General features: G+C 43.8%; 1 pseudogene across 1 annotated transcript; it reads left to right on the top strand.

The window, feature by feature from the left end:
- The first annotated feature begins 13,852 nt into the window (after positions 1-13,852).
- Positions 13,853-16,955, top strand: LOC309629597 (zinc finger CCHC domain-containing protein 9 pseudogene; annotated as a pseudogene). Its single transcript has one exon. The product of its transcript is annotated as a zinc finger CCHC domain-containing protein 9 pseudogene (transcript).
- Positions 16,956-23,102: the final 6,147 nt, after the last annotated feature.

Raw genomic sequence — 23,102 nt, 5'->3', positions numbered from 1 at the left:
AAGACCCTGGGGCCCATTCCCCTGCGGCGCCTCCAGGCCACAACAGCACCCGACAGGAAGGAAGCCCAGCTGCCCACAAGTCAAACTTCCCTCTAACTTTCTGCCTTGGGTAACCTCACTTAACGACAACTGGGTGGCACGCGGATACAATCAGAGCTGAGGAACTGCCTCACCGGTCCCCAAGGGGACAAATCTTCTCTCCCTCCGGGACCGAAAAGGAAGGGTAGCGAGTGCCTCTACGTTTCTCGTGCTCCAGCATCTGCCAACGTGATCTGGTTTTCAACACAACAGCAACCTTGCAGAGTGGATATTAACGTTACCCCTTTTATAAGTAAGAAAAGTGAAGACTGGCAAGGCACCACACAAGGAAATATGGAGCCAGGATTCAAACTCAGGTCTCTCTTGACTCTGAGGCCCACGCCCTCTTGCTACCCCTGTGCTGCCACCTCCTGAGCGCACGTGGCCTCTGTATAGAGTTTCCCCTGGGCCAGCCACAGTGCACGCAGTGAGCGTGGGTAGACGGCCCAAGGCGGTTCTGAACAAATCCCTTCTGGGGCCCTGAGGCAGAGCACATGCCCACCATGGGGGCTGGACTCACCGCGTGAGCCCTGAGGTCCTTCTCCAAGTCCAACAGCTCTGGGACAAATAGGAAAAATAGATTCAACTCTAAAACTCCTTCACTGAGTCCCTTCCACACGCCTCACACACAGCAAGGGACCAGGGCGGGCTTATGCCATACTTGTCCTTGTCCTCACTGGGCTTCTAACAGGAAGGGAATGGACCATGAGAATGACACAGTCGCTTCTTCTGGCCTCCTGTTGCTGTAGGTGGAAACAGGACATGGAAAGGTGGAGGGGCTACAGTCACTACAACTCAGAGGGTTGGAGTCCGCGGGGTCCTCAGCAAACTCTTCTTCACGGGCAAGCGCAGGGTATCCCGTAACCCATTTTCCTGCCTGGTCGAGGAGCCCCTGGAGGAGGGGCCCCTTTAAAGCACAGCTGACAGTGTGGTTCCCTCGCAGCCTCCTGGGCACAGGGGCACGGGCCTCACCACATAGGGACATATGCTCCAGGGGCTGGGTGGGGGGTTACGCGGTCTCACCTCTGAGGCCTGGGGGTCTGGGGGCAGAGTTTGGGGACCCGCATGTTGGGGCTCCTCTCAGTAATTTCGATTCCACACTCAGTCGAACCTACTACTGCCATTCACTGTGCGGGGCTGGGAAAGACTTGGCATGTTGAAGCCCAGCCTTCAAGGGGCTCTTGGGCCACTGGGGCAGCCAGACCCGCTTTGGTCTAAGGAGACGTCAAGGGGGCAAGAGAAGGGTGACTAGGTGCGGTACGGGTTCTGGCAGGAGGAGCCTCGGGGAAGGCCACACAGAGATGACACTGCGAAGGGGCTTGGAGGGTGGTAGGGTCTTGATGGGTGGAGCTGGAAGGGAGAGGGCAGAGATGGTTCTATAAAAAGAGCAAAGCGGGGCTTCCCTGGTGGCGCAGTGGTTGAGAATCCGCCTGCCAATGCAGGGGACACGGGTTCGAGCCCTGGTCTGGGAAGATCCCACATGCCGCGGAGCAACTGAGCCCGTGAGCCACAACTACTGAGCCTGCGCATCTGGAGCCTGTGCTCCGCAACAAGAGAGGCCACGATAGTGAGAGGCACGCGCACCGCGATGAAGAGTGGCCCCCGCTCGCCGCAACTAGAGAAAGCCCTCGCACAGAAACGAAGACCCAACACAGCCAAAAATAAATTAAAAAATTAATTAAAAAAAAAAAAAAATCAAAGCGAAGTATGGACCCAGCCCTGGCCCGGCCACACCCCAGCTGGGGACTCACTTAGCTTCTCCGAGGCTATTCTCTCATCCGTGGGTCGGAGGAAGCAATTCTCGGATCCTGGGAAATACCGTCCGTGCACACACCCCTCACACACTCACCATCCAGACCCTTTTTCCTTTCTCCCCAGCCACTCCTCCCTCAAACATACCCTTTCGGAAACTGGACACTCACAGAACAGAAATAAAACATAGAACATAAATGCTGGGATGGCCCTTGGCCATCAATCAGTGTATCCTGACATTCTGCAAATATGCCTGAGGCCCGGACATGTTGCATGACTTGCCCAGGGTGGCAGAGCCAGGATGAGAAGGTCCATGTCAATCACGGCCCTGATCACACATTTGTGACATCTTTAGATCATCTTCTTTTTGGGGAGAGAGGGTCAACATTTCCCACTCCATCCCCTCCCTGGCCCTTGGAGTCAGATCGCACCCTCGCTATTCTCTCCCACTCATAGCAGCTTCATGCACCCACCCCGTCCTGGTGTCTATTGCTGCCACGTGTCCAAGTCAGGATTTATGGGGTTAGTCCCCAGCTGTGGAAGTCAGTATCAAATTAATGGAACAGTTCCAGATCCAGACCAGAGGTCCTGAGGCCTGTCTCACTCGTGGGGCCCTGTCTGTCCTCACTGGGGGCCTGAGGGCTTCCTTCCTGGAGGCCCGTGTGGAGGACTGGACGGGCGAGGGCTTGTCAAGGGAGCCAAGGAGTCTGGGCGGCTGTCGAGGGGGAAGTGTGCATGTGATAGAGGACACCAGGGATAGGGCCTGTGTGAACAATGATTGCTCCCTTGACTGACATCTCACAAGACCCCAAATGTCAGCGGTAGAAGCCATCATGCCTGCGGCAGCAGGGAAAACAAGGGTGGCAGGAGGGTGGCAGGCGACACAGATGACACCCCGGGTGTTATTTCCAGGCTGTGGCTGAGTCTATCTGTCACGTGGGGGAGAGCAGCTGTTAGGGCTGGGGGTTCCTGCCTGGGCCCGTGTCAAACTTCCGGTCCTCTCTGCAGGCTTTGTTTAGATTCCGATCACATCTCCCACTATGCCTCTGCTGGTGCACAGAGCCGGTGGGGCTCTTCCTCAGGGGGCAGGCGGTTAGGAGAACTGCCTGGGGAGAATTCAGACATCACAGGCCTCACAGCAGAGCTACAAAGCCAGGAGCTGGCTGCTGCTCCGTGGCCCCGGCCTCCCTCAGAGGGCACTCAGGGTGTGAAAATAAACAGACATCTGCAGACATGCTTGCAGCCCACGGCACTTTCTAAGCCCCCTCCAGCTTGCGTCTCCTCTCTGATTGACACTTCAGCCTGGTTGAGTTTGATGGGACTCAGGCGCAGGAGCCCCTCCTTACAGGGGAAGGAACCAAGCCTGCAAGGCTGTGAGTCCAGGCCCACACTGGGAGGGAAGGCGGTCACGTTTGGGACAGGATCTAGGCAGTACGGAGAGACCCCTACCTGCAGCAAATATTACAGAATCTCAGAGCTGAAAAGGACTTCCTTGGAACGCCCCATGTTACGGCTGGGGCCACTGAGGCCCAGGGCAGGGACCTTCTTGCCCTCTGAGAGAAGCAAGGGACATCGTGTGGACCCCAGGAAAACCGGGGATGGTTTCCTCTACCTGGAGGAAGCAGTGGGTCGGAAGCACTGGAGAACCGGCCCCTTAGACAGAGTGGGAGGACGCAATGAGAGCACTCTATGGGAGCATCGGCCCCAAAGTCCACAGTGATCCCTGCTGCAGACCTCCCACTGTGTCACCTGTTCCTAATGTAAAGTGCTCACAAAGCCAACACACAGAGGCCAACGGTGAACTCTCAGCCCTTATTGTGGTCGATAATTGCCAGCTCCTCCCTTAGAAACCAATCTCTAGGCTTCCATCAGGAAGCCAATGGACCAACATTGGAGAACAGCATCCTGGCTTCTTCTGACCTCCTGCTCCTGTAGGTGAAAGCAGGTCACAAGAAGAGATAAAGGTGTATGGCGAGGAGAACACTGGGGTGGCAGGAAGACCCAGTCCAGCCGAGGGCTCAGGCTCAGGGAATCGAAGGTTGCTTCTGACTGTCTCTGTGAAGTTTGCTAAAAGCCAGACCAATCAAGTGGTTATGAAGAGCTCCACACTGTCAACAGCAGGCGGGAGCAGAGCAGTAGTTCACAGATTGTACTGAGTGCCAAACTGTCTCGGGAGCTTGTAAAAATGCAGATTCCTCAGCCCCTCCTCCAGATTCAGGAGGACTGTCAGCCATGTGGCCTCCGGTAGCACCGACCAGCCCTCAGTGGAGGCGGGGAGAGTGCCAAGACTCCAAGCCCGCCACACAGTGTGGTCCAGTGAGTGAGCCAGGCCGAGCGGGCCTGGGTGGAAGAGGGGCTGGGGCGGAGCCAGGAGTCAGAAGCTGGGCTACCCTGCAAGGAGCGAGACGGGCGGAAGGCAAGGGGGCAAGGCGGGCAAACGGGAGGGTGGTCTGGGAGAGCGCCAGGCACAGCGGGCTCTGAGTTCCCAACTGCACAGGGCCTGGGGCACAAAGGACACTTGCTGAGTGAGGAAGGCAAAACTCTAAATAGTGTGCTCGGGCCATTACAGCTGTGCAAAGAACACTAACAAAGAGAATATAGAGAGATGTAAAATAGCTACGTCTCGTGATCATCAGGTTCCTTTTTTTTCCATAAACTTTGCTTAAGTTCATAATAAAAAAAAAAATAAACACAGGCAAATTACACTTACTTCACACAGTCATTTCTGGGTGGTAAGTTCTGTTTTAAATTCAAAATTCATAGGCATGGGTTGAGCTTCCCACATCAGCCAAACATGAGCCCTAGGAAGGGGGGCAGATGTAGGGGCTGTTATACTCTCAAACGGCCCCAGAAGTGATCCTCTGTCCCCACCAAACCCTATGCCACCGGGGCATCCCCTGCTGTGGCCACACCACTCAGAACATAAAGACCTGAGCTCACAGGCTGGCAGGGCTTTGCCAGATTCAATTCTTCTCGTCCATTAGTGGGAAACGGGAGCAAGAGGAAGCCTGATGTAGTGGAGAGAGCACTAGACAAGAAGTCAAAATATTTAAGTTCGTTTCAAGAACCAACTCGTCATTTGTGAAAACGGGTCGGTGACTTCCCCAGCAGGGCCTCAGTTCTCCCAGTTGCACAGTGAGAGAGAGCAACGTGACACAGTGACCCCAGGGTACGGGCTTCACACACCAGATGCAATCTCCTGGTTTCTCCACGGTTTCACGGTGGGTCAGGAATCTGGCCTCAAGGTCTCTCCCAAGGCTGCAGTCAAGACTCCCACCAGGGCAGCGGTCAGTCGAGGCTCAGCTGAGGGAGGAGGTGCTTCCAGGCTGGCTCCCACGGCTGCTGGTGGCCTCAGAAGACCGTTTCCAAGCTCACCCATGCAATTGCTGGCAGGCCTCGGTTTCTCAGTCTGTGGGCCTCTCCCCTGGTTGCCTCACACCCTAGCAGCTGGCTTTCCCCAGAGCAAGTGATTCAAGAGACACGGATGGAGACAGAGAGAGATGGAGAACCCAAGACAGAAGCGACCATCTTTTTATAACCTAATCTTGGAAGTGACAGCCATCAGTTCTGCCATATTCTACTCTCTAGTGGGCTGGTCACTAAGTCCAGTCCACACTCAGGAAGAGGTAACTGAGCTCTGCCTCTTGAGGGGAGTCATTTCAGAGAACTGTGGACACAGCTTTAGAACCACCATAGGGAGTTAGATCCAACGATACCTACAGTTTCCAGGGCGGTGACTCTGGCTCCCCACCACCCCGTTCCCCACTCCCCACCCCAGAGCATCAGGCATGTTGGACATAAAAGGATCAGAGGTGTCTGCTGACCTTTCTCCTGGTGGGCTGTGTTCTCAGGAGAGAGGACCTGGAGAACGAGAAGGTGTGCTCCTCAGAGGGATGCACAGGTCAGGAGGGCCTAGGAGCCTTGTCAATGAACCCAGTGCCTTAGCACAGCTGCTGAAAGAGTTCTGTTGGCCAGTGGACAGAGCACCTGATGTGGGTGTCCCCATACCGCCGCTGCCAGGAATGGGTAATGCAGGATGTCTGACCACCTTGATGGTCTGGAACTCGGTAGCTGGGTGTGGAATCCTCCCCAGCCCACAGCAGGGACGGGCTGGCAGGGACTCCCCAGGTTTCCCCCATTCCTCCAAAGGGACGGGAAGGAGAGATGCTGCAGCATGGGGATGAACCAGGAGGAACAGAGTCAATGCCTTCCTACAGACCAGGAAAAGAAGGGAGTAGAAACTCATTCAGAGTCAAATTCTCTTAAAGGGCCTGGTTGTAGTGTGAGGTCAATAGCCTAAGCTTAGCGTTAAAATATTGGGATTGAATATTGGTTCTATCATTACTAACGTCTCCAGGCTTGAATATTGGTCCCATCATTACTAACATCTCCAGGGTTTGAATATTGGTTCTGTCATTAGATCTGGGTTTGAATATTGGTTCTATCATTACTAATGTCTCCAGGCTGGTTTCCTTATCTACAAAGTTGGCATAAGATAGTCTATACCATAGCGCTGTGAAAATTAAATGAAATAATCCTTTAAGGCCCTTAGAACAGTGACTAGGACATAATTAGTCCTCATAAATAACATATTATTATTAATATTAGGATTACAAAAGACATCAGAGTTCACCCAGTTCAACGGCACTCCGGGCACGGGAATCACCCCCCAATTCACTATGACAGATGACAGAGGGTTCTCGGGGCACTACTTGAATATGTTGAGAGCCTGGGAGCTGACTACCCACCCTGGACATCTGCTGACCTGCAGACGAAGAGCTCGCACCAGACCTAGAGCCAGCCGTAGAGCACAGTGCCGACCCACAGGTGGACAGCTTGGACCAGACCTGGGGCCATAATCAGCCCCTCTGTGGCTGCCCCCTGCACCTCCATCCCTTCTGCGTCCCAACAGCAAACAGTAGTTTTGAATTTCAAATAGCCCCCTAACAAATAGCCCCCTATCAAAGAAAAAATAAAAGTATACACCCCAATTTAACTTAGTGCAAAGCCCTCATGGGCAATCCTGCAAACATTTTACTTATCCTTACTTACGTCTTGTTTCCTTTTGGAGCTAAATCATAATTGAAGCATTTAGTCTAAAAACCTGTGTGCTAAGGTGATGGGTAAGGAAGCTGTTTATCCGTAAGGCTAGCTAAAACAGTTCACACTGGAAGTGTGTGGGTGGGTGTTTGGGAGGGGTTGCGTTGTGTGTGTATTTATAACTGAAAGGGTGTATGTGTGTATGAGTACCTGGGAGTGAGTGGCATGGGTTGTTATGTGCATGTGTGTGTATGTGTATGTGTGTGGGGAGGGGAATGCATACCTTGTGTGGGTGTGGGTGTGGTGAGGACCACCTTGGTGCTCTCTGGCCAGGATACAACATTTTCCGACTGCAAAACAATCACAAATTTGGGGGCGCATTTCTCTTCCTCCCAGTTTTCCCACTCTCCTCAGGAAGCTGCAAAGGTTGGCCAGGATTTGAGATTTTTCTCATTGAAGCCTCTGGAGACACATTCCAATGGTGAACACAGAACACAAACCAAAGAAATAAAATCACACCTAGTGCCTCAAAGGCACAAGGGAGGAGGGTGTTGAAAACCCCAAGGGAAGATACAAAGGCTCGAAATTCTGCAAACCCACACCCTTTGGGAAGAGAGGAAGCTCAGCTTCTCCCCCACCCCAAATTCCCAGTCTGAATTTTTAAAGTCAGCTCTATAAGCAAACATCTGCCACTCTCCATCTTCTGAAGGAAGGGTGAAGATCGGGATAAGGCATCTTTGTGTTTTCATTAGGTATTTTAGCAAATGCAATGAGGACATTCAGATTCGATTTCCCTGTTTTGTACACACACAGAAGTCTGTGCTAAGAGGATTACTTTCCTGGAGCCACATCCTTCCTAAAGGCCCCGGTCAAAGGAGACTCTTGTTAAACAGCATTTTCTCTAATTCCTCTGGCTTTCTTCCTGGCCTCAGCGTGCAGACATCTCGCCTGCTCCTAAACCCACCCACCTCACAGACTTCAGGATAAAGGTGGTCCGGCCCCTGCATTCTCCTCCCGCCCCTGGTTCCTTAATAAAGCTGAAGGTGAGCATTAGCGCTTGGTTCCACAGCAGCCGAAAGGGAAAGGGCAGCCTCGTCCAACCCCTGAAACCCCCTCGATGCCCCCATAGAAAAATGTAGCCTTTTCGCCTCTGCTCCAGTGAATGGCTCTTCGAGGGTTTTCATTAGGGCTGGGTCTGCTGGTGCAGAAAGCCTCACAGATGTTGACATTTTTTTCATCCCTGGGTTAAGATGTCTTCCATAAGCTTTTATTCCCCATTTGTTACTTCTTTATTATCTGGGAGGTTTGGCCTCCTCCCTCTTCTCATTTCTCTGAAGAGAGCAGCGGTAGCTGGGCCTGTCATTATCTCGGCCCTTTTCTCTGGCCTCTAGAGGCGACCAGGGCCTCGGGCCCCATTGTGGGGGACAGCGGGGAGCTGAGGCAGGCCGGTCACTCCTCAGACCCTTTTGTGCGGCAGCCCCTCCTCCCCGCAGCTTGGCTCTGGGATGTGAAAGGTCAGAGGCACGCCAAGCTTCCATACCTGAGCTTTTGTTGGGGGCTGGAGGCAAATGATTCCAGAAGCAATTTCTTGGAAAGCAGCCTAGAGACTCTCTTCTCCCTGTTACTGTGCACCCTGTACCACACCCCTTGGGGTTGGGGGTGAGGGCACAGGGAGGGGGGATTTGCTTAGATCATCTGTTCCCAAAATGCCCTGAGAAAAAACTTTCTACCCAGAGAATGGCTCAGACATGAATTTGACCAGAAGCCTGAAGTCTCTGAGATGCTGAGAAAAATGTTTTGTGATAGAGTGTTCCATTGGTTTTGACTATCCTTTGTCCCTAGTCCTGGCAGCCTGGAGCCAACCTGCAACCTCAGTTTCCTCATCTGTCAAATGGGAATAATACATTTTCCTCTGCCCATTTCATACAGTTACTCTGGCTATTCCATGGATCTAATGAGGTCATACAAAAATTGTTTTTCCAGATTATAGGATTGTATACAGTATCTTGCTCTGCAGTGGCTGTGTGGACGCTGACTTGAATATAAGCCATCACAAGATGCAGACTAATTTTTCTGAAAATTATAGACCAGAAATGCAGACAGATTTAAGGGCCTTGAGGCATCTGATTCCAAGCACCTTCCAGGCTTGATGCCCTGAGGGTGAGGGGACGTCTCAGGGCAGGACAGGCCTCTGATGGTGGCAAATCCTCTGAGGCTTGATGTTGTACTCCTTAGAAGGCAGCTTTGGGAGGCTGGCTGGAGAAATTTGATGTGTGCTTCTACGTAGGGAAAGATGAAAACGGGCCCAGGGTTGCTCACTGAGCACCAGCTTAATATGAGCCAGTTACGTACGACACGACTGGAATACACCAACAGGAACCTCAGCTGCCTTGTGGAAAGAAGGGGGACTCTAGGCTGCCCCAGCCTTGCCCCAAGTGTTGGGTCCTTTCTGGACATCACATTCTTAGGAAGCTATGTAGGTCCAGGACCCTGCTCAAGGAAAGGAGGTCAGAACCATGAGAGGACTAGAAATCCCACACTTCAAAGACTGGTTGGAGGAGCTGAGGCTGCATCCCCGACTGATAGTTCAGTGACATTTGTAGGAAAGGGGGATTGGGCTCATTCTGTGTGGCCGTGAGGGTTGGAACTGGAACTAGGAGTGAAAGCTGAAATGAAGATGTTTTGAGCATATCAAAGGAAAATATTTCAGACGGTCATCAAAACTGTCTAAAATGGAGTGGGCTACTTTATGAGGTAGTGAGCATTCTATCACTGAGGGTAATCCAGCAGAGTGGGATTTGGGGAGAAGATTCATCCCTGGAGCATTATTTAGGGCTCACTGTGTCAGGCCTGGCAAACTCTTTCCAATCCTGAAATTCCTGAAATGTTTCCATTCTTCGCATTTGTTAAGAAATGTATCATTCCTTTTCTGGTGATTAAGTTAAATACAGTCAACTTGCACTTCCCATAATGCTTGAGTAATATCATACCCAGTGAACAAAAGTGAAAAAAAGCAGATGGAATACGATGCGGAGTCTATACTCTGAAGAGCAAATACCCATATTTGCAGCTTTTAGTTGAGACCACATGCAGTTGGTACAGCATGCAGGGTGGTGTAGGGAGGGAGGAGGGTAGGTGCTGGTGGAAAAAATTTTTTTTTCTGGCCTTGAAGACAATGAAACCGTGATAGTGAAGAGAACGGAGTAAAGCTTTAAAGGGAAAGAAGCAGAAAGAAGATCCCAAAAGTCATCTGTCCACATCTCTGTCTAAACCTTGAACTATACATACACAGACAAGATGCAAAGCAGCTGAGCTACTGGAGAAAGATCTGAACTGATATTGTCATTGCTGCTTAAGAAACGGAGATTACAGTTTGAATTCAACCAAGATAACTGCCTAATAAAACCAAAGAATTAACATCCATCAGAGAAAATTACTAAACTCCAGAATCTATACAACTTAGCACACATAATGTCCAGAATATTATCCAAAATTATTTAACACACATAGAACCAGGAAAATAGAACACATTATCAAGCTCAAAAAGCATCAGCTGAGACAAACATAAGATGACACAGACGTTGTAATTAGCAGACAAGAAATTTTTAGCATGTATTATAACTATCTTCAATGAATAAAAGAAAACATGCTCACAATGAAAGAATACATAAGAAACCTCAACAAAGAAATGAAAATAAAAAAATGGAAATTCTAGAATTGAAAAATACAATATCTAAAAAACTTTTTAAATCACTAAGTGAATTTAACAACAGGATGGAGGTGGCAGAGAAAAGAGGAAGTAAACTTGAAGATGAAACATAGAAATTATCCAATTTAAAGAACAAAAAGAAAAGAGAGTGAGAATATAAATATAACCTAGCAGAGCCTCAATACATGTAGTCATAAAAGAAGAAGACAGGGAGAATGGGCCAGAAAAAAAAAATGGAAGAAATTAACGGCCAAAATTTTCTCAAATATTGTGAAAGACATAAATTTATAGGCTCAAGATGTTCAATGAATGACAAACAGTATGTTTCATTATGTATATGAAGAAAATCTCATTAAGTCACACCATAGTCAAATGTTGAAAGAGAAAATCTTGAAAGAAGCAAGAGAAAATGTCATATTATATGCAGGAGAACAGTAATCCAATTAAGAACTGATATTGCATCAGAAATTATGGAGTCCAGAAGAGAGTAGAACAACATTTTAAGTGCTAAAATTGAAAAAACAAAGAAATCCTGTCAACCCAGTATGCAAGATCCAGTAAAAATCTTCAAGAATCAAAGAGAAATAATTTTCAGATAAAAGAAAACTAAGCAAATTTGTTACCAACAGAGTTGCACTACAGGAAATACTAAGGAAGTTTTCCAGACTGAAAAAAAATGATACCAAATAGGAACTCAAATCCTCAGAAAGGAAAGAACATTGGAAATTGAAAATATCTGGATAAATACAAGACTCTACTTTTTTTCCTCTTAATTTCTTTACAACATATGTGACTGTTTAAAACAAAACTGTATCACCGCCTTGTTGGTTTATAACATATGTAGAGGTAATACACATAATAACTAAGGCATAAGGAATAGAGGGGTGTGAAATTATAAGGTTGCAAATTTTCTCCATTTTGTGTGAAGCACGAACTATAATAGGCTGTGAAAAGTTAAGGATACTTTACAGGGCTTCCCTGGTGGCGTAGTGGTTAAGAATCTGCCTGCCAATGCAAGGGGCATGGGTTCGAGCCCTGGTCCAGGAGGGTCCCACATGCCGTGGAGCGGCTGGGCCCGTGCACCACAACTACTGAGCCTGAGCTCTAGAGCCTTCGAGCCACGGCTGCTGAGGCCCGCGTGCCTGGAGCCCGTGCTCCACAACAGGAGAAGCCACCGCAATGAGAAGCCCGTGCACAGCAACGAAGACCCAACACAGCCATAAATAAATAAATTAATTAATTTTAAAAAATAAAAAGGGAAATCTCTTAAAAAAAATAAAAGGATACGTTACATACAGTCCTTAGGGAAACCATGGGAAAAAATTTTTAAGAATTATAGCTAAAAGTCAATATATAAGTTAAAATGGAATTCTAAAGTTATCCAAATAATCCAATAAAAGGCAGGCAAGGAGGAAAACAACCCAGTAGGGGCAAGGAGAAAACAAAGTAATAGGCCCCATCCTAACCATATTAATAATTACATTAAGAATTAATGGGGGCTTCCCTGGTGGTGCAGTGGTTGAGAATCTGCCTGCCAATGCAGGGGACACGGGTTCGAGCCCTGGTCTGGGAAGATCCCACATGCCACGGAGCAACTGGGCCCGTGAGCCACAATTACTGAGCCTGCGCGTCTGGAGCCTGTGCTCCGCAACAAGAGAGGCCGCGATGGTGAGAGGCCCGCGCACCGCGATGAAGAGTGGTCCCCACTTGCCGCAACTAGAGAAAGCCCTCGCACAGAAACGAAGACTCAACACAGTCATAAATAAATAAATAAAAGAACGTGAATTTCTTAAAAAAAAAAAAAAGAATTAATGGACAAAACAATCTAAGTAAAAGGCATAGTTGGTCACATTGGATAAAAATAAAAGCAAGACCCAACTATATGCTGTTTATAAAAAATATACTTACTTTAAATATAAAGACAAAGATAGGCTGAAAGTAAATGGATGGTTAAAAAGAATATATATGCCTTGCAAACAATAGCCATAAGTGTGAGGAGCTCTATTAATATCAGATAAAACAGACATCAAAGCAACTATAGTCCAATACAAAATTAATTTAAAAATAGATATCGAGACAAAGAAATTAACGAAGTAAAAAGAGACATTTCATGATGATGAAGGATCAATTCAACAAGAAGACTTGAAAATCTTAAGTATACATGTACCTCATAATAAAACTTCAAAATATGCGTGGTAAAAATTAACAGAATCAAAGGGAGAAATAGATAATTCCATGATCATAGTTGGAGGTTTTAACATCCACTCTCAGCAAGAGGTAGAACAATTAGATAAATATAAACAACAAAGACATAGAAAATCTGAACAATTTCAACCACTCTGACCTAATTGATACCTGTAAAATGCTATATCCAACAACTGCAAGAATACATATTCAAGTCTACATGGGGATCGTTAGGAATCATGATATGCCGAGACACAAACAAGTCTCTGCAAATTTTAAAAGACTGAAATTATACAAACTGTGTTCTCTGACCACAGTGGGTTTAATTAGAAATCAATAACAACAAGATATCTAGGAAAATGCCAAATATTTGAAAATTAAATGACACATTTTAAAAGAATCCATAGGTCAAAAAATAAATCACAAGGGAAATATAAAAGTTTTAAAGACATGAAAATTAAAATAGACTATATTAAAATAAGTGGCATGCACTAAATTAGTGCTTACAGAAAATGAATAGTTTTAAATGCTTATATCAGAAAGGAATAAATACCTAAAATCAGTAACCTAGGTTTCTTATAAATTAGAAAAAAAGAGCAGTGAAACCCAGATTAAGTACAGTTGACCCCTGAACAATGTGGGGGCTAGGGGCACCAATCCTCCCCTGCAGTAGACAATCCACACATACCTTTTAGTAGCCCCCCCAATATATATTCAGTTCCTCCATATCTGTGGTTCTGCATCCACAGAATCAACCAATCCAGGATCATGCAGCACTGCAATATTCACTAGTGAAAAATACCCACATATAAATGGACCCACACAGTACAAACCTGTGCGGTTCACGGGTCAACTGTATAAGGAAGGAAATAATAAAGATAAGAGCAAAAATCAATAAAATACAAAATGGACAAACAATTGAGAAAAATCAATGAAATGAAAACTGGTTTTCTAAAGAGATCAATAAAATTAACTCCTAGCTAAGCTGATAAAGAAACAAAGAGAGGGACTTCCCTGGTGGTCCAGTGGGTAGGACTCCAACGCGGGGGGGTGGGGGTGGGGGTGGGGGTGGGGGGGCCCGGGTTCGATCCCTGGTCGGGGAACTAGATCCCTCATGTATGCCACAGCTGAGAGTTTGCATGCCGCAACTAGGAGTCAGCATGCCACAGCAAAGATCCCACCTGCCGCAACTGAGACCCCGTGCAGCCAAACTAAATAATAATAATGAAAAAGAAACAAAGAGAAGATATAAATGATCAGTATCAGAAAAAAAAGAGGTAACATTAGTACAGACATCAAAAGGCTAACAGGGTTTATTATGAATAACTTTATGCCAATGTATTTGACAAGTTAGATAAACTGCATAAATTCATTGTAAGACAGAAATTACCAAAACTGACTCAAAAGAAAGTAAAAAATTTGAATAGCCTCATATCACTGAAAGAAATTGAACTTGTAAATAAAAACTTTTCCCTTAGAAAATTTCAGACCCAGACAGCTTCACTGGTATATTTTCCAAGTATTTAAAAAAGAAAAAATGCCAATCCTACATAAACTTCAAAAAATGGAGGAAGAGAGAATACATTTCAATCTATTTTAGGAGACCAGTATTACCCTGACATCAAAACCAGACAAAGAGATGTGATCTCTTCAAAGAAAGAGAAAGAAAGAAAACTGCAGACCAATATCCCTCATGAACATAGGCACAAAAACCAAAATTTTAGATACAAAATCTAACGACATATTTTAAAGGATAATACTTCACAACCATGTAGATTTAACACAGGAGTGCAATATTGGTTTAAATTAAAAATGCAATCAATGTAATGTACCATATTACTAAAATAAATGAGAAAAACATTTGATCATGTCAATAAATGTAGAAAAAGTATTTGACAAAATTCATGATTTAAAAAACTCTCCAAAAAATAGGAATAGAGGTGAACCTCCTCAACTTGATAAGAAAGATTTTTTTTTTTTTTTAACCTACAGCTAACATGATACTTAATGTTGAGAGATACTGTTGAGAATACTTTTCTTCTAAGACCCGGAACAATGCAAAAATGGCCACTCTCACCACGGCTATTCAGCATAGTACTAGAAGGTCTAGTCAGGGCAATGAGGCAAGAAAAGGAAATAAAAGGCATACAGATTGAAAAGGAAAAAATAGAAGTCTCCTTATCTGCAAATGACATGATTGTATATTATTACAAAGTCTAAGAAATCTAGAAAAATAAAATTCTTAGAAGTAATAAGTGAGTTCAACGAGACTGTAGGACACAAGATAAACTTTCAAAAATCAATTGTATTTCTGTATACTAGCAATGAATACAGACACTGAAATTTAAAATATAAAACCATTTATAATTACTAAAAAAAACCTTAGGTGTACGTCTAACAAAACATGTACAACACTTACATGCTGAAAATTTCAAAACGCTGATGAAAGAAATCAAAGAAAATCTAAGTAAATGGAGAGACGTACTACACTCATGGATAGGAAGACTCAACATAAAATATGTTAATTCTCCGCAAATCAATACACAGGTAAAATAAATTTTCTATCAAAATCCCAGCAAGACAGTTGGTTGTTTGGCCTGAGGCGACCCAACACTGGAGCCTACCCGGCTCTTTGATGGACTCTGGGAGGGCTCATGCCAAGGAGTACTTCCCAGAACTTCTGCTGCCAGTGTCCTTGTCCCCACGATGAGCCACAGCCACCCCCCACCTCTGCAGGAGACCCTCCAACACCAGCAGACTGATAAACATCTGATGAAGCCATGACCAGGTGGGCACGAGTTACTACCACACAGAACAAAAGACCCTTCCCTGTAACATCATGGGAGGACATGAAGAAGGGGTTCTTTGAGGGGAAAAGCCAAAACCTACCAAAGAGTAAACAAATTGAAGCCAATAGTCTGTCCCTTAAAACTGATGCACCCCAAGCAAAACACAAAAAGAATAAAAAGAAAAGGGAGTATTTAAATGAAGATGTGAATGCATTCATGGAATATCTAAGACAAAACTCACAGATGGTTCACAATGGGGAGATGATAGCAAAAGACAGTCAGGAAGTCAGGGAAGAAATTGAAGTTGCTTTAAAGAAAGACAGTCGCCAGGAAGGAAGACGATTAAAAAGACAAGCAGCAAAGAAAAATGCAATGGTATGTTTCCATTGTAGAAAACCTGGCCATGGGATTGCAGATTGCCCAGCTGCCCTTGAGAATCAAGAAATGGGCACTGGAATATGTTACCAGTGTAGATCCACAGAGCATGAAATAACCAAATGCAAGGCTAAAGTTGACCCAGCTTTTGGTGAATTTCCTTTTGCAAAATGTTTTGTTTGTGGGGAAATGGGACACTTGTGCAGATCTTGTCCTGATAATCCCAAAGGACTCTATGCTGATGGTGGTTGCTGCAGACTTTGTGGCTCTGTGGAACATTTTAAGAAAGATGGTCAGAATTCAGATCGAATGGTCACAGTTGGTTGCTGGGCAAAGGGAATGAGTGCGGACTATGAAGAAATTTTGGATGTGCCTAAACCACAGAAACCCAAACCAAATTTACCTAAAGTTGTTCATTTTTGATGATTAGTACTATCGGTTTGTTAGCACTTCATTGTTAAACATTCGGAACTGGGCCTACTTCATAAGTTGGAGCTGGACTCTCCCTTGGAGTCCTATATTGTAGATATCAGTATAACCTAGGTGTGGTCAAACCAGTTCCTGAGTTCTGTCCATCAAGGCACACTTCTACCATTGTTTGGAGAAAATCATTGAAAAAAAGTATAATATGTTTAAAATGGATTTTCTAAAAGAATCTATTTTTAACCAATAGAGCTTAGGTGTAACTAAGTGGTTATATACCTGACTGTAACAATCTTTTTCTAAAAACAAAATTATGCATTAATATGAACTATCCCTAAACATAGGGTACCTGCTTTGCATTAGGAAATGAATTTTTGGTTATATTGTTTTCTTGGTTCAAAGTATCAATTTATTATTATATTAGAAATTAATTTATAATTGCCACAAAATCTGTATTTTTTAAATATTTAATAAAAACTCACTTGTTATTTAAAAAAAAAAAATCCCAGCAAGACTTTTTGAAGACATGGACAAGCTTATTCTAAAATTTACATAGAAAAGCAAAGGAAGTAGAATAACTAAAACAATTTTGAAAAAGAATAAAGTGAGAGAAATTATTCTACCTGATCTTTAAGACTTATTATATGGCTATAGTAATCAAGAGGCATAGATCCATAGATCAGTGGAACAGAATACAGAACTCAGAAATAGGCCCACATAAGTAGGGCCAACTGATTTTTAACAAAGTTGCAGAAGCAATTCAATGGGAGAAGAATAGTCTTTTTAACAAACGATGCCACAGCAAATGGATATTCGAGGGTAAAAAAAATAAAGAACCTAAACTTCACACCTTTTACAATTAATTTTAAATGGACCATAGATTTAAATGTAAAACATAAAACCATAAAACTTTTAGATAATAACACAGAAGAAAAATTTCAAGACCTAGGGCTTGGTAAAATGTTCTTAGACCAAAAGCATCACCCATAAGATAAAAAATTGATAAACTGGACTTAATCAAAATTAAAAGCTTTTGCTCTGCAAAAGATTCTCTTAAGAGTATGAAAAGATAAGCATAGACTGGGAGAAAACATTTGCAAAAACCACATATCTGGAAAAAGAACTTATATCTAGAATATATTTTTAAACTCTCAAAACTCCACAGTAAAAAAACCAAACAATCCAGTTAGGGAATGGGCAAAAGACATGAAGAGACATTTCACTAAAGAAGACTTAGGGATGCAAATAAGCATATGAAAAAATGTTAAACATCACTAGCCATTAGAGAGATGCAAAATAAGGTCATGATGAACTATCACTATGTACCTATTAGACCTAAAATTTTAAAAATAGTCGCAATACTGGCAAGGATACAGAGAAGCTGGATCTTTCACACGTGTCTGGTGGGGATGTTAAGTGGTACAGCCATTCTAGAAGACAGCTCGGCAGTCTCTTTAAAACCTAAACACACACTTACCATACCTCATGGCAATTGTACTTGTAGGCATACATTCCAGGGAAATGAAAACCTATGTCAACACAAAAGCCTATACATGATTGTTCTTAGCCACTTTATTTGTAACATCCCAAAACTGAAAACAACCAAAATCTCTCTCAGTAGGTGAATGTTCAAACAAACAGTGGTGTATACATAATATAGAATACTGCTCAGAAATAAAAATGAATGATATGGGCTTCCCTGGTGGCGCAGTGCTTAAGAATCCACCTGCCAATGCAGGGGACATGGGTTCGATCCCTGGTCCTGGAAGATCCCACATGCCGCGGAGCAACTAAGCCAGTGGGCCACAACTACTGAGCCGGTGCACCACAACTACTGAATCCCGCGTGCTCTAGGGCCCGAGTGCCGCTACTACTGAGCTCGCATGCTGCAACTACTGAAGCCTACACGCCTAGAGCCCGTGCTCTGCAACAAGAGAAGCCACCACAATGAGAAGCCCGCACACAGCAACAAAGAGTAGCCGCCACTGGTCGCAACTAGAGAAAGCCCACACACAGCAACAAAGGCCCAATGCAGCCATAAATAAATAAATAAATAAAAATAAACAATGTTCTTAAAAAAAATGAATGATATGTTGATATATGCAACCATTTGGATTGATCTCAAGGGCATAGGCTGAGTGAAAAAAGCCAAGCTCAAAATGCCACATACTGTATGATTCCATGTTTATAACATTCTTGAAATAATAAAATTATTGTGATAGAAAACAGATTAGTGGTTGCCAAAGTTTAGGGATGGTGGGAGAGGGGGATGGGTGTGATAATAAAGCAGTAGGACAGGGGAGATCTTTGTGGTGATGGCCTATTTCTGTATCTCAATTGCGGTGGTTGTTACATGAATATATACATATGATAATGATACACACCCATTATGCCAATGTCAAATTCCTGGTTTTAATATTGTACTATAACCACTGGGGGAAACTGGGTGAAGGGTACATGGGTCCTCTGTACTACCTTTGTAACTTCCTGTGAAGCTACATTATTTCAAAGTAAAAAGTTTAATAAAATAGCTATTGTATTTCTACATATAAGTAATGAACAATTGGGAAATAAAAATTAAAAAAAAAAAAACTCCACTTACAAACAGCATAAAAATACTTAGGAATAAATTTAACATATATATATATATATATATATATATATATATATATATATGATACATATACACTAATATGTATAATATAGATAACTAATAAGAACCTGCTGTATAAAAATATAAATTAAATTAAATTAAAAAAAAAATAACAGCCCATAAAAAAAAAAAATGTGCCAGACTTGCATGCTGGAAACTACAAAATATTATTAAGGGAAAGTAAAGAAAATGTTAATAAATGAAAGGTAAACCATGTTCATAGATTTCAAGATTCAACATTGTTAAAATGTTTATTTTCTCCAAACTGATCTATAGATTTAATGCAAGCCCGATCAAAATCCTAGCAAGCTTGTTTTGAAGAAATTGAAAGCTGATTCTAAAATTATATGGAAAAGCAAAGAATCAAAAATAACCAAAATAATCTTTAAAATATAAACAAGCTTTGAAGAATTTGCATTCCCTGATTTCAGTAATCAAGACTATTGCATTGGCATAATTACAGACATATAAATCAATGGAACAGAATAGAGTCCAGGAACAGACTTGCACTTATACAGTCAATTGACTTTTTACAAAAGTGCCAAGGTACTTCAATGGGGAATGGGTAGTCTTAAGAAGTGATACTGGATATCAGCATGGAGGAAAAAAATTGAATCTTAAACGTTACCTCACACCATATACAAAATGATCAAAGGATCATAGACCTAAACATAAGAACTAAAATAATAAAATTTCTGGAAGAAAACAGAGGGAAAAATCTTTGTGATATTGTGCTGGCAAAGATTACCAAAACATGACACAAACTGCATGAATTGTAAAATATATATAAAATAAAAAGGACTTCATCGAAATTAAAAACTTTTGCTCATCTAAGGACACATTTAAAAGTGAAAAGACAAGCCACAGACTAGGAGGAAATATCTGTAAAATACCTAACTGGTGAAGGACTTGTATCCAGAATAATAAGAAAGCAAACAATGCAATAAAAAATGGGCAAAAGATTTGAACAGATACCTGCTCAACAAAGATATATGACTAGCCAATATGGACATGATTAGTCATTAGGGAAATTAAAACCACAATGAAATACCACTACAGACTCACTAGAATGGGTAAAATCAAAAAGATTGTCAACACCAGGTGTTAGAATGGGGATCAGACTCTCATGCACCACTGGTGGGAATGCACAATGGCACAGTCACTTTGCAAAAGTGTTTGGCAGCGTCTTATAAAGTTAAATGTATACCCATCATACAACACAGCAATTTCACTCCTAGGTATTTACCCAAGAGAAATGAAAATGTATTCACACAAAGACTTGTATGCAAATGTTTATAGCAACATTATTCATAGCCACATATTCTTAACAGCCCAAATCTGAAAACCACGCAAATGTTCATCAATGGGTGAATGGACAAACGAATTGTAGTTATCCTATGATATACTGCTAGGCAATAAAAAGAAACAAAATATTGATACATGCAACGACATGGATGAATCTCAACATGGATGAATCTCAAAAACTTGACGGTGAGTGAAAGAAGTTAAATACAAAAGACAACGTACTGTATCATTTCATTTATATAAAATTCTAGAAAAAGCAAAACTATAATGACAAGATTCGCAGCTGCTTGGAGCAGGGTGTCTAGGGAGGGTGTTCACTGGGATGGGGCATGAGAAAACTTTTTGGGATGACGAAAATGCTCTATTTCTTGACTGTGGTAGTAGTTACACAACTGTACACAATTGCCAAAAACTTATCAAACTGCATCCATAAAATGTGTAAATATTATTTTGTAAGTGATACCTCAATAAAAAACTGATTTGACCTAAAAAATTAAATATAGTTCTGGGTAACTTTTTATTAGCATGAACTATCCACTGCTACCATACTGAATGGAGCCCAAAACAAGAGAACAAAACACACAGAAGCTTCACATTATAGTAGGTCCTACACCCTCATCTCAGGCTTTCTGAAATACTGAAAAGCATCAAAGAGCCTTGTGTACTACTTTTGTGAATCCCTGGTGGTCCTGGGACCCCTCACTAAGAACTACAGGAAGAGATTCTCCCCCTGGTCACGACGTTCTCTGAGTGAACATGTAAATAGGGACCTTAGAAACAGGGCCTTTGCCACTGGGTCCTTGCCAGAGTGTGAAGTTCATACCTTCCCGTGGAAGTAAACCAGTGGAGATTAATGCACAAGGGTATTTTGTGAGGCTGGGCCCCTGAGCAGAGCTGTTTTCCTGTCCACTTGGCCAGGAACCATTTCTGTAAAGAGTTCCTAGAGTCACTTAGGAGGCAGCAAAGGAATGCCTTATTTGGGCAGGACTGAAACACTTAGAAAGGAGTCCTAATTAAATTTACGTTCAAATTGCCAATCACAGTGGAGCAGTTTTTTAGATTTTCAAATTGGCTGCGATGCAAGGCAAAACCAAAACTGGATTTGGTTTAAATAAACATGAAAAGGAAAGGTTTCATCTTTTCCTCCCCTCCCACAATCCCTTCACATCATTCTCTGACACTTTGAGGGGCAGGGTAAATGCAATGCAACATTTAATGCATAAATTACTGCTATGCACCAGCAGCAGTACTAGAGACTGGGCCACCAAAAGGAATCAGACTTGGTTTCTGCCCCTGAGAAGGTCACAGAGTAAGCAGGGAGAGAGGTGTGTGCACAATGAATGCTAATACAAAACCCACATTGTGGGGCAAAGGGCAGGACGAAGTTCCAAGGTGGGGATGGGGGCGGGCAGTCAGTTCTGACTGGGTTAGGAGCTTGAGGATGAGACAGACTTTGTGTCCTCACAAAGGAGGACACTGCATAGGACCTTGAAGGATGAGACAGACTTAATAAGCAGAGAAGGTGGAGAGACGGTGGCAGGGGAAGTGGCAGATGCAAAATTGTGGGGCAGGACCTCATGTGCTGTTTGAGGGAGTCATGGGTATTTTGGTGGACCAGGGGCTTAGGGGGAGGCAAGTGGGAAAGTAAAGAATGAAGAGCACTCGGTCTGTATTTTACCTTTTGGCTGTCTGGTCATCGCTGTGCTTGGGCAACAGGACCCCAGACCTGCCTATGTCCACAGGGCCACCCCCTCAGGAGGTGAGATCAAGCAGGGCACCCCAGTGCTGTTCATTCAGAGAGAGCAGCCGGGTGTTAGCTCTGAATGAAGAATCCTCTTTTGAGCCAGATCATCTATGACACTGGATCCATGTACTGAGGTCCACAAGGCCACGATATTTCCCCAACGTGCTCATTTAAGCTCCAGTTAAATGGGCAATAATAGTCCTTTCCGTGTGTGTGCACACGCACGTACAGTGCAAACCTACCTGGCACCTTACTCTTTATTTACAAAGCACTTTCTCACCTGTTAACCAGTGGAGTCTCCCAACGCTCCCATAAGTTAGAGGGGCAGAGAAAATGCACCCCACTTTATAGGTGAGGAAAGAGGCTGGAGCTGCCATGGGTTAAGGTTGATGTCCCCTGTCACAAAGTGGCTACAGAATATGAACACCGTCTAAAGAGCAGGGGAAGAAGTGATTTGTTGGCCAGGTCTCCATCCACTTTTTTAGGGTACGAGCCTTTCATCAAAATGTCAAGAAGTCCAATTTCCTGTAGACTTCAGAAAAGTTGATTTTGATCAGAACAACCAGTCCCACAGAGTGTTAAAAGTCCCATCTTCTGGCTTTTCCTGCTAAGGACTATGACATTCACAGTCAGTGATCAACTTATTCTCAGGATGGACTGCTCTTATATTAACGCTAATTAATAACTCCTCTCCTCCAATCCCTCTTTGTGACACCGAGTCATAGAGCACCGATGCTGGAAGGGCTGTAAAGTCACCAGTAAAGTGTGGTTTTAAAGTTTTTTCATTCACTGATCTATCATCGCATTGACTCATAAGCTGTGAAGTAGCTAACGGCCTGGATCATTATCCCCCTCTTACAAATGAAATAACTACAACAAAAAGAGGCTGAGCCACCTCCCCACACGTAGAGCCAGGCCTCGAACACAGGTCTCATAACCCCCCACCAATGTTCAGCCTACCACACCAAACCCCCTCTCCCTTCCACCCTGCAGATTAGACGAAATTTACAACATCCCTGAACTTCACAAAGGGGGAAACTGCAGCTCAGA

The sequence above is a fragment of the Balaenoptera borealis genome (assembly GCF_965194805.1).
Source record: "Balaenoptera borealis genome assembly, chromosome: 5".
NCBI classification, from domain to species: Eukaryota; Metazoa; Chordata; class Mammalia; order Artiodactyla; family Balaenopteridae; genus Balaenoptera; species Balaenoptera borealis.
This window is presented reverse-complemented; position numbering and strand designations above follow the sequence as displayed.